Raw genomic sequence first — 12,287 nt, 5'->3', positions numbered from 1 at the left:
TTGAAATTAACCTGTTAATATCGAAAATCCTTTTTTCCTGTTTACAAGCTTAACTAAGGAATACGTATAATGACATTAACCCCACCCAACAAGTTCTGATAATGACTGTCTCTTTTCTTGGTAAAAAGTAAAATAACAAAAATACCGAACTCCCAGGAAAACTCAAAACGAAAAGTCCCTAATCAAATGACAAAATCAAAAGCTCAAATACATCAAACGAATGGATAACAACTGTCATAATCCTGACTTTGTACAGGCATTTTCTTATGTAGAAAATGGTTGGTTAAACCTGGTTTGTAGCTAGCTAAATCTCTCACTTGTATCACAGTCGCATACTATTCCATTATATTGACAACAATGTGTGAACAAAACAAACAGACGTAATAAGTAAGAAATTCGTCTTAGATCTATTGGCTACACAACGCACGCTTCCTGACAAAAATGATCGGTGTTTCAATGTCAGTGTCATACTCAATTTAGCTATAAACCCATTATGCGTGTCCTTGGTGTACCCATGATTGTTCTTTCATGTATTATTCCCTGCTATGTTCAGAAATTTTTGGAAAAAATTATCTACTGCCATGTTTACACTATTACATCAACTGCGTTAATGACCAAAGAAGTGTACATAAACACCTGGGATATATAGCTATGACAACTTTTTAAAACAATTGACCCCAAATTAATTAGCCGTTGCAAAGTGTTCAAGAACAGTTAAATGTGAAATAAAAATAAAAAGATGCAATTCCCAATGCCATAATTCACTTACCAGCTTAAACGAATGATAAATATTTTTTTTTTGTATTTTGTAAATAAGGTGTACTATGTGGTCATTTAATAACAATTCTATAATGTGTATCAATGCTTTTTGCATCAAACTCCATATAATAAATTTTTGAACAAGTTATAAGTGAATTTTGTCAAATTTTGTACAAATTATAATTTGTACAGGTACTTAAATTTTTGTTCAGAATAAAATTTGTACAAATTCAAAATACAAATTATAATTTGTACAATTCTTTTGTACAAATTATAATTTGTACAAAATGATAACTTGTACACAACATATATACAGCTATGTATTACTGTATGCTGTAAAAATAAATCATAGTCGCAAAGGAATACATTCGCCATTGTTTTAATGATATAAATATTTGACTACAAGAATAACGCTTTACTTTCATTGGATATTGTAGTTGTGTTGATCATCAGCTTACGAGAATTCGCAAGTGAATCAATTAAACTGCTACAACACGCGTTCGAAAATATATATCACACTTAAAGATGTTTTGAATAAATTTAAGATAGTTGTTTAAGTTTTATTTATTTAAGTTCTATCTTTTATCTTTTAACTCAGCTAACAATGGTTAACGTACATTGTTTAACCGGGGGTATCAAAATGCGATTTTGGAAACAGAAGTGCAGCTGGGATTTGAAAAAAAACCCGCATTCAAATATTGAATATAAAAAAGAAGATGTGGTATGGTTGCCAATGAGAAAACTCTTCACAAGAGACCAAATGACACAGATATTAACAACTACAGGTCATCGTATGGCCTTCAACAATGAGCTAAGCCCATACCGCATACTCAGCTATAAAAGGCCCCGAAATGACAAATGTAAAACAATTCAAACGAGAAAACTAACGGCCTAATTTATGTACAAAAAAATGAGCGAAAAACAAATATGTAACACATCAACAAACGACAACCACTGAATTACAGGCTCCTGACTTGGGACAGGCACATACATACAGAATGTGGCGGGGTTAAATATGTTAGCGGGATCCCAACCCTCCCCCTAACCTGGGACAGTGGTGTAACAGTACAACATAAGAACGAACTATAATAAAATGCTTCGCTGGGGCGCAGCTTGATACGACCGCAGAGGTCGAATCCTGAACAGTTGGGGCAAATATGGACACAACATTCAAGCTTGATACAGCTCTGAATTTGGATTGTTATTAAATATTTGACACAGCATAGGTTTCTGACACAGAAAGAATGTGGTCTAAGAACTTGAATTTTTTTAATTTACCTATTATGGTCCAATGTCCGAAATCAAAATACATGGTTAGATTCAGCATATCAAAGAACCCAATATATTCAATTTTTGTTAAAATCAAACAAAGTTTAATTTTGGACCCCAACTTAGACAAACTTGAAAACTGGGCCCATAATCAAAAATCTAAACACATGTTTAGATTCAGCATATCAAAGAACCCCAAGAATTCAATTTTTGCTAAAATCAAACTAAGTTTAATTTTGGACCCTTTGGACCTTAATGAAGACCAATTTAAAAAACGGGACTTAAAATTAAAAATCTAAATACACGGTTAGATTTGGAATATCAAAGAACCCCAATAATTCAATTTTTGATGAAATCAAGCAAAGTTTAATTTTGGACCCTTTTGACCTCAATATGAACCAATTTGATAGCGGGGCCCACAAATAAAAAATCTAAATTCATGGTTAGATTCAGCATATCAAAGAACCCCATATATTCAATTTTTGTTGAAATCAAACAAAGTTTAATTTTGGACACCAATTTGGACCAACTTGAAAACTGGGCCCATAATCAAAAATCTAAATACATGTTTAGATTCAGCATGTCAAAGAACCCCATATATTCAATTTTTGTTGAAATCAAACAAAGTTAAAATACTGGACCCTATCTTGGACCAACTTGAAAACTGGGCCCATAATCAAAAATCTAAACACATGTTTAGATTCAGCATATCAAAGAACCCCAAGAATTCAATTTTTGTTAAAATCAAACTAAGTTTAATTTTGGACCCTTTTGACCTTAATATGAACCAATTTGAAAGCGGGGCCTACAAATAGAAAATCTAAATACATGGTTAGATTCAGCATATCAAAGAACCTCATATATTCAATTTTTGTTGAAATCAAACAAAGTTTAATTTTGGACCCCAATTTGGACCAACTTGAAAACTGGGCCCATAATCAAAAATCTAAATACATGTTTAGATTCAGCATATCAAAGAACCCCATATATTCAATTTTTGTTGAAATCAAACAAAGTTTAAATACTGGACCCTATCTTGGACCAACTTGAAAACTGGGCCCATAATCAAAAATCTAAACACATGTTAGAATCAGCATATCAAAGAACCCCAATAATTCAATTTTTGTTAAAATCAAACTTAGTTTCATTTTGGACCCTTTGGACCTTAATGTAGACCAATTTAAAAAACAGGACCCAAAACTAAAAATCTAAATACACAGTTAGATTTGGAATATCAAAGAACCCCAATAATTCAATTTTTGATGAAATCAAACAAAGTTTAATTTTGGACCCTTTTGACCTCAATATGAACCAATTTGATAACGGGGTCCACAAATAAAAAATCAAAATACATGGTTAGATTCAGCATATCAAAGAACCCCATATATTCAATTTTTGTTGAAATCAAACAAAGTTTAATTTTGGACCCCAATTTGGACCAATTTGAAAACTGGGCCAAAAATCAAAAATCTAAATACATGTTTAGATTCAGCATATCAAAGAACCTCATATATTCAATTTTTGCTAAAATCAAACAAAGTTTAATTTTGGACCCTTTGGACCTTAATGTAGACCAATTTGAAAACTGGACCAAAAATTAAAAATCTAAATACACTGTTAGATTCGGCATAACAAATAAATAAATGTGATCAAAGATTTTACAAATCTAATGCGCCATACTGTGCAATTAAAGACTTCTTGAAATTTTTCAATATTTGAAATTTGAAAAAAAAAAAATTTTTGAAGAATAATTCTTTTTAATTTCTGAAATCTGAAATGAGAAAAAATTGACCCCCACAATTTCTTTTTATCCCCCCCCCCCCCCTTTTCCCCAAAAAATTCTTTCCCTCAAGATATGGTCATAATCTCAATTCAAATTTCCAATGGAGTTGGCAACCATAATTACCCATTTAAATTTACCATAGTGCTAACTTAATCTATTTTATAATAGAATTAATAAAATGCTTCGCTGGGGCGCAGCTTGATACGACCGCAGAGGTCGAACCCTGAACAGTTGGGGCAAGTATGGACAACATTCAAGCTTGATACAGCTCTGAATTTGGATTGTTATTAAATATTTGACACAGCATAGGTTTCTGACACAGAAAGAATGTGGTCTAAGAACTTGAATTTTTTTAATTTACCTATTATGGTCCAATGTCCAAAATCAAAATACATGGTTAGATTCAGCATATCAAAGAACCCCATATTTTCAATTTTTGTTGAAATCAAACAAAGTTTAATTTTGGACCCCAACTTGGACAAACTTGAAAACTGGGCCCATAATCAAAAATCTAAACACATGTTTAGATTCAGCATATCAAAGAACCCCAAGAATTCAATTTTTGCTAAAATCAAACTAAGTCTAATTTTGGACCCTTTGGACCTTAATGTAGACCAATTTAAAAAACGGGACTTAAAATTAAAAATCTAAATACACGGTTAGATTTGGAATATCAAAGAACCCCAATAATTCTATTTTTGATGAAATCAAACAAAGTTTAATTTTGGACCCTTTTGACCTCAATATGAACCAATTTGATAACGGGGCCCACAAATAAAAAATCTAAATTCATGGTTAGATTCAGCATATCAAAGAACCCCATATATTCAATTTTTGTTGAAATCAAAAAAAGTTTAATTTTGGACCCCAACTTGGACCAACTTGAAAACTGGGCCCATAATCTAAAATCTAAACACATGTTTAGATTTAGCATATCAAAGAACCCTAAGAATTCAATTTTTGTTAAAATCAAACTAAGTTTAATTTTGGTCCCTTTGGACCTCAATGAAGACCAATTTTAAAAAATGGGACCCAAATTAAAAATCTAAAAACACGGTTAGATTTGGCATATCAAAGAACCCCAATAATTCAATTTTTGATGAAATCAAACAAAGTTTAATTTTAGACCCTTTTGACCTCAATATGAACCAATTTAATAGCGGGGCCCACAAATAAAAAATCTAAATACATGGTTAGATTCAGCATATCAAAGAACCTCATATATTCAATTTTTGTTGAAATCAAACAAAGTTCAATTTTGGACCCCAATTTGGACTAACTTGAAAACTGGGCCCATAATCAAAAATCTAAATACATGTTTAGATTCAGCATATCAAAGAACCCCATATATATTAAATTTTTGTTGAAATCAAACAAAGTTTAAATACTGGACCCTATCTTGGACCAACTTGAAAACTGGGCCCATAATCAAAAATCTAAACACATGTTTAGATTCAGCATATCAAAGAACCCCAAGAATTCAATTTTTGTTAAAATCAAACTATGTTTAATTTTGGACCCTTTGGACCTTAATGTAGACCAATTTAAAAAACAGGACCCAAAATTAAAAATCTAAATACACGGTTAGATTTGGAATATCAAAGAACCCCAATAATTCAATTTTAGATGAAATCAAACAAAGTTTAATTTTGGACCCTTTTGACCTCAATATGAACCAATTTGATAACGGGGTCCACAAATAAAAAATCTAAATACATGGTTAGATTCAGCATATCAAAGAACCCCATATATTCAATTTTTGTTGAAATCAAACAAAGTTTAATTTTGGACCCTTTGGACCTTAATGTAGACCAATTTGAAAACTGGACCCAAAATTAAAAATCTAAATACACTGTTAGATTCGGCATAACAAATAAATAAATGTGATCAAAGATTTTACAAATCTAATGCGCCATACTGTGCAATTAAAGATTACTTCTTGAAATTTTTCAATATTTGAAATTTGAAAAAAAAATAATATTTGAAGAATAATTCTTTTAATTTCTGAAATCTGAAATGAGAAAAAATTGATCCCCCCACAATTTCTTTTTATCCCCCCCCCCCTTTTTCCCCAAAAAATTCTTTCCCTCAAGATATGGTCATAATCTCAATTCAAATTTCCAATGGAGTTGGCAACCATAATTACCCATTTAAATTTACCATAGTGCTAACTTAATCTATTTTATAATAGAATTAAAAATATAGTGTCAAATCTTTCATATGGATTTTTTTGTAAAAAAAACAGATGCAACATTTGCAGATATTTTTACTGGTCTTCCTTTATAAATATGTATTTCTTTAAACATAATTTAAAAGCAGTGTAAGGGAAGTAACCAAAACGTTGTATTTGGATTACCTCCCTTACACTGTTTTAAATTATCTTTATTGTTCATTAACCATTACTTTATACATAATTTAAAAGCAGTGTAAGGGAGATAATTTCAATGATATATTTGATTTATCTCCCTTACACTGCTTTAAATTATGTTTTGTACTAAAGTATTTGTCCATTAACCAGGACAACCTTGTTTTTCCCCCTTTTTTACCCCTAATTCCTAAACGGTTTGAGCCATAACCCCCCAAAGCAAATCCTAACCATCCCTTTGTGGTATGGAAACTTGTAGTATAATTTCAGAGAGATCCATACACCGTTCCACAGTTATTGTCTGGAAACTAGAAAATGCTTATTTTTGGCCCCTTTTTGGCCCCTAATTACTTAACTGTTGGTACCATAACCCCTAAAATCAATCCCAACCTTCCTTTTGTGGTATTTAACCTTATGGTCAAATTTCAAAAAGATCCATTCACTTAAACTAAAGTTAGAGTGCGAAAACCAATGTGTCTTCGGACGACGACGCCGGACGACGACGACGACGACGACGACGCCAACGTCATACCAATATACGACCACAAAATTTTTTTGCGGTTGTATAAAAATCAGTTGACAATGACTTAACTCATCAGATAGATACAAATAGCAATACATCTAACAAAAGCACAGAGTGGACGTGGCTGGGTACTTGTACATACCAACAACAAAAGGACACTAAGTACAGATCTGAGAGTACTCGCAGTTACTGACAGCCACAATGTAGTTCAAAGCCACTAACAACTAATAAAAAAAATCATGCATCTAAGACTAAATAATCAATCAGTACACATGCAACATCCAATGGATTTAGTGTAAAGACGTCATAAACAGTCAGAGAAAACATGACCTTGTGCAACGCCAAGATACAGGTATTGACAGATTGTAGATCCATGAATGTGTATATGTATATAACAATAATATTTAGTTTGCATTTACTGATAACAAAATCAATATTAATACCAATAAAACAATATTCAAAGATCTAATTACAGTGTTGAATTGGTAACCTTTTAGAATAAGTTTAATTAAAGGATCGTTTCAAGGAAAGGTTGCTGGTGTGTTTTGTACGTGTGACTTTATGTGTTTCTTTGGTACATATGACGTGGCTCTGTACTTTTAAAGATCCCACCATTTTGTTATTGTTCTATTATAATACCATTATGTTATTGTTGTATTATAATACTATTATGTTATTGTTCTATTATAATACCATTATGTTATTGTTGTATTATAATACTATTATGTTATTGTTCTATTATAATACCATTATGTTATTGTTCTATTATAATTTTGAAAATACTTTGAACGACAAAATTATTTTTCTCGCGTATAGTGGTATTAACCATATGTAGATTCTTAAAAATTCTAAAGAACTTCTGGATAATTTTAAATCTCGGTCTTTTTCTGAAATTATTTCTAACAAAAACTTTTGAATTTTCAACCCTGAATACCACCATTCCCCATGTGAAATTATAACTTTAAAAATACTTTGAACGACAAAATTATTTTATATTTCTTTCGGTGTGACGTTTACATTTTCTGGCGTCAAACAAGCAACTCTACACTAAGAGTAGATGTGAATGCAGTCACAGGACTTATATTTCAATCCTTTATGGGTTGATTTATAATACATATATAAGTAAGCAATGGATGTGGTTGTTAAATTTGATAGATGCTTTTTGTGCTTCTTTGTTAAATGTCTGTTTGTTTTGAGATTGTGACACAGTGATGACTGCTGTACCCATATTTTGACAATGTTACCTATTATGTCGGTTTTGTTCACGCATCGTTGTAAATATAATGGAATTTGATGCGACTGTCATACAAGTGAGAGGTTTAACGCTATAAAACCAGGTTCAATCCACCATATTCTACTTTTGAAAATGCCTGTCCCAAGTCAGGAATATGACAGTTGTTGTCCATTCGTTTGATGTGTTTTATCATTTGATTTTGCCATTTGATTAGGGACTTTCCATTTTGAGTTTTTCTCGGAGTTCAGTATTTTTATGATTTTACTTTTTTCTAAATTTCCAGGCACGGTAAACAACATCTCCGTAAAAATGAGGATGTTAATTCTTTCCCGTTTGAAATAAGTACAACCAAACTTCAAAACCAAATCTTTATATCTATGGAAGAATTTAGTAAAGGTTTTAAGTAATTTGTTGTAACCAAATTCCTGGCTTAATAATATACCAGTAATACATAGATTACGTTCGTTAAAATCAAAAACGTCACAACAAACACGGGCATAGCGAACGAGTTGTGAAATATAAACACCGTAAGATGGTGCCAAAGGAACATCACCATCCAAAAAGTCTCGTAAATATATTTCATTGCAGAATCATAACCCATTCATATAATTCGCAGTTATCATGGTTATCACATTTTAATTTTTGAAATCTCAATTTGATTTAAAAGGATAAAATAGTATATATATATACGGACATATAATCGAAAGATGAAATCCATAAGACATTTTATCTTGATGCAAATTGCAAACAACTAATATATTTGACATATCAATAAAATGCTCCGCTGGGGCGCAGCTTGATACGACCGCAGAGGTCGAACCCTGAACAGTTTGGGCAAGTATGGACACAACATTCAAGCTTGATACAGCACTGAATTTGGATTGTAATTAAATATTTGACACAGCATAGGTTTCTCACACAGAATGAAAGTGGTCTAAGAACTTAAACTTTTTTAATTTACCTATTCAAACCATATCATTATTAGTTCCTTTTATATATAAATCAGAAATAACCAATTTAAAATGGAAAATTTTAAAGAAAAAAAATGAAAAAAAATCCCCCCCAATCTTTTGAACCCCCTTATGATTCATCACCACCAAACTCAATCCCAGCTTTCCCTTTGTGGTATGGTACCTTGCAGTACAATTTCAGAGAGATCCATACACTTGAACACAAGTTATTGTCTGGAAACTAGAAAAATGCTTGCATGTTTTTTGGCCCCTTTTTGGCCCAAATTCCTAAACGTTTAGGGCAATTACCCCCAAACTCAAACCCAGCTTTTCCTTTGTGATATGGAACCTTGCAGTACAATTTCATAAAGATCCATACACTTACACACAAGTTATTGTCCTGAAACTAGAAAAATGCTTGTTTTTTGCCCTTTTATGGCCCCTAATTACTAAATTATAAGGGAATTACCCCCAAAATCAATCCCAGCCTTCCCTTTGTAGTATGGTACCTTGCAGTACAATTTCAGAGAGATCCATACATTTGAACGCAAGTTATTGTCATGAAACTAGAAAAATGCTTGTTTTTTGCCCCTTTTTGGCCCCTAATTCCTAAAATTTGGAGGCAATTACCCCCAAAATCAATCCCAGCATTCCCTTTGTGATATGGAACCTTGTGGTACAATGTCAGAGAGATCCATACACTTACACACAAGTTATGTCTGGAAGTTACAAAAACTTATTTTTGGCCCCTAATTCCTTAACTGTGGGTACCATAACCCCCAAAATCAATCCCCACCTTCCTTTTGTGGTATTGAACCTCATGGTAAAATTTCATTGAGATCCATTCACTTAAACTAAAGTTAGAGTGCGAAAACTAATGTGTCTTCGGACGACGACGACGACACGACGCCAACGTCATACCAATATACGACCACAAAATTTTTTTTGCGGTCGTATAAAAAGTCATTCCAGAGGCACGTGTGATTATACATTCATATAGGAAAAGATCCCCTCCGGTAATTGCTCCAAGTTTCATTGTCGTTTTAAATTTTTTTTTACCGTAGCTCTCACCTCATGGAAGATTTGCTTCATGCTGCTTTGATTAACAATTTTCTCAAACATTGATTTATGTGTTTAAATTTTCTTACCTTTTCCCTTTATACGGTAAACCCGAATGGTTGATATTGTACGATAAATTAAATGTAGTATTCCCAACCAATAATAAACCTGGTATAGATCTACTGCGTAGTTTTAAATAGTGCTTAAAATAGACATTATGCTAGTCTAAAAATAGCAATAGAGATTTCAATGTACACTAGATTGACAGAAATCGAAACTATTAAACGAATAATTTAATTTACTCATAAATATTGATTATTTTAAAACTAAATGAATTGTAAATAATTATTTTATAAAAGTGTAATTATCACAACGTTGACTTGTTTAACTGGTTAACGGTTTTGGGATTTCCCCTAAGTTTCTATGATATTTTTAGAAACGGGGAATTTCAAACATTCTAAATTACTAAACCAATCGTGTTTTGTTTATAGTGAGTAATTTCGATTTGTGGGGGAAATCAATGTTAGCACTACGGCAGTTCAGCTAAAGTGCATGAATTCGATACAGTGAAACCATAAGGACGAGTTTTTACATTTGCAATTACTTAAGAAAAGTATTTGTATGATCGTATGTTTACTTTGTCATGTATAAAACATATTTCTTAACAATGCAATGTGTGTGTGTTAATTCAATTTGACTGTTCTATTTGCAAAATCAAATTGCATTGATGTTGTTATTTGTGATATACAGTCAGTGTCAAATTTTCGGCTTCGAGCGTTCCTGGTCAAATCCAGAAAAGCGCTTCCGACGCAATAACGTGTTGTTTCCAATTGTTTTCACTGATCGTGTATCGCCTTGTTTGTTAGGTTGATAGTGACATTTCGTAAAGTTCTATTTATGCCTACAATAAATACTATACATTTATGGATTTGGTAAATCGACAGCTTCAAATCCAAATTTGTTGGTTTTGTAACTAATATATTTCACTGGGAACAATTGTAATAGAGGGGCGAAATAGAGATGTAATTAAGAGTTGCTGTATTATAATGAGAACCACCATACAATGTCTGGAAATATAACTCGCATTCCAATTTTTCTAAGCCTTGTACAAATCAATTTTATATTTTACATAATGTTGGGATATTCTGTACAAAAGTTTTTCGGGTTGCCTCCTTTGTATCTTTTTCCCCTTGTAGAAGGGTCTGGGTGGGGGTTCCTTCATTTCTGTATTTTTTTTTTAATTCTTTTATGCCATTTTGCTCTATTCTTTATAATTTTTGCCCCTTATTTTCCATTCATTATATTCTAGCACCTCATTTTTCTCTATAATTTAATATTTTGGTCCTTTTTGCCCTATTCTTTATATTTTTGACCATTATTCTCTATTCTGTAAATCCAATTAGCACCCTCTTGTAGAGGGTTCATGTCATATTGTAATTATATTTACATATGCTTCACTGGTGGCTTCCTACTTACTTTTTATTACAATATAAGATCATGGAATGAACAATTTAATGAATCATGTTGACTGTCCAGCTAACAGTAATAATGTGATGTCTTTAATCGTTGGTTTTATATACAATCTTAAAAGATGTGGTATTATTGTCAATTTTTACTTATTTATACTTTTACTAACTCGTACTTCTACCAACTTGTACCCAAGTTTTAGATGTATAAGTCAACTTCCAAGCAAGGACCTAAGCTCATAAACTTGGCAATCAGTGAGTTAAAAGCAAGACTCTAGGAAAGTTCAGAGAAGATCTTTTTCGGAAGCTGGCTTTATGATACAAAAAAGTCCTCAGAGATAAATTAAAAATTTTTTTTTTAAATCTCACCTACAACAGATCAATCATTTTACAGTTTTTTAAGGGGTCGTTGTACAAAATAACATGATACGGATCGGACTATAAATTGATGCACCACACTTTGCGTGAAAATTGAAATTATTTCTCATTTTGGTTTCTGTAACCAAATAGAGAACATTAAGAATCAAAGTTGAAAACCAAGTATCAATATCAAAGAAAGATTGTGCACATACAAAACCATAAACTACCAGCACTAGTAAACCAATTTAAACTGAAAAGTCATGTTAAGTCTTTCAGTCTATTTCAGACTTAATAATGTTTTTCAGCTCTTTGGTCGGATTGTTGTCTCTTTGACACATTCCTCATTTCCATTCTTAATTTTATTATCCACTGCAGCTATTGCCAGTAAATTCAGTTCTGCTGTAAGTTATTTAATATATGTTCAGTCTATATTTAGACTGCTCAGTAGTTTTCGCGTACCAAACACTAAGATTATGAATTGTCTGAAAAGCTACGGAACAGTAAAAGATTGAAAGCCAG

At 32.0% G+C, this 12,287-nt stretch overlaps 1 protein-coding gene across 3 annotated transcripts in view; it reads right to left on the bottom strand.

Annotated features, from left to right (window-relative positions):
- Positions 1-10,113, bottom strand: part of LOC127718982 (caspase-3-like) — a 40,137-nt gene extending 30,024 nt beyond the window's left edge. For 2 of the 3 annotated variants that reach the window (XM_052225058.1, XM_052225062.1), the window contains exon 1: positions 10,032-10,113. The gene's annotated coding sequence lies outside the window, so the exon portion shown is untranslated. The other variant, XM_052225061.1, reaches the window with a different exon arrangement.
- Positions 10,114-12,287: the final 2,174 nt, after the last annotated feature.

The sequence above is a fragment of the Mytilus californianus genome, unplaced genomic scaffold, assembly GCF_021869535.1.
Source record: "Mytilus californianus isolate M0D057914Y unplaced genomic scaffold, xbMytCali1.0.p SCAF_10, whole genome shotgun sequence".
In the NCBI taxonomy this organism is placed as follows: Eukaryota; Metazoa; Mollusca; class Bivalvia; order Mytilida; family Mytilidae; genus Mytilus; species Mytilus californianus.
Note: the sequence above shows the minus strand (reverse complement) of the source record. Positions and strands in the feature narration are given on the sequence as shown.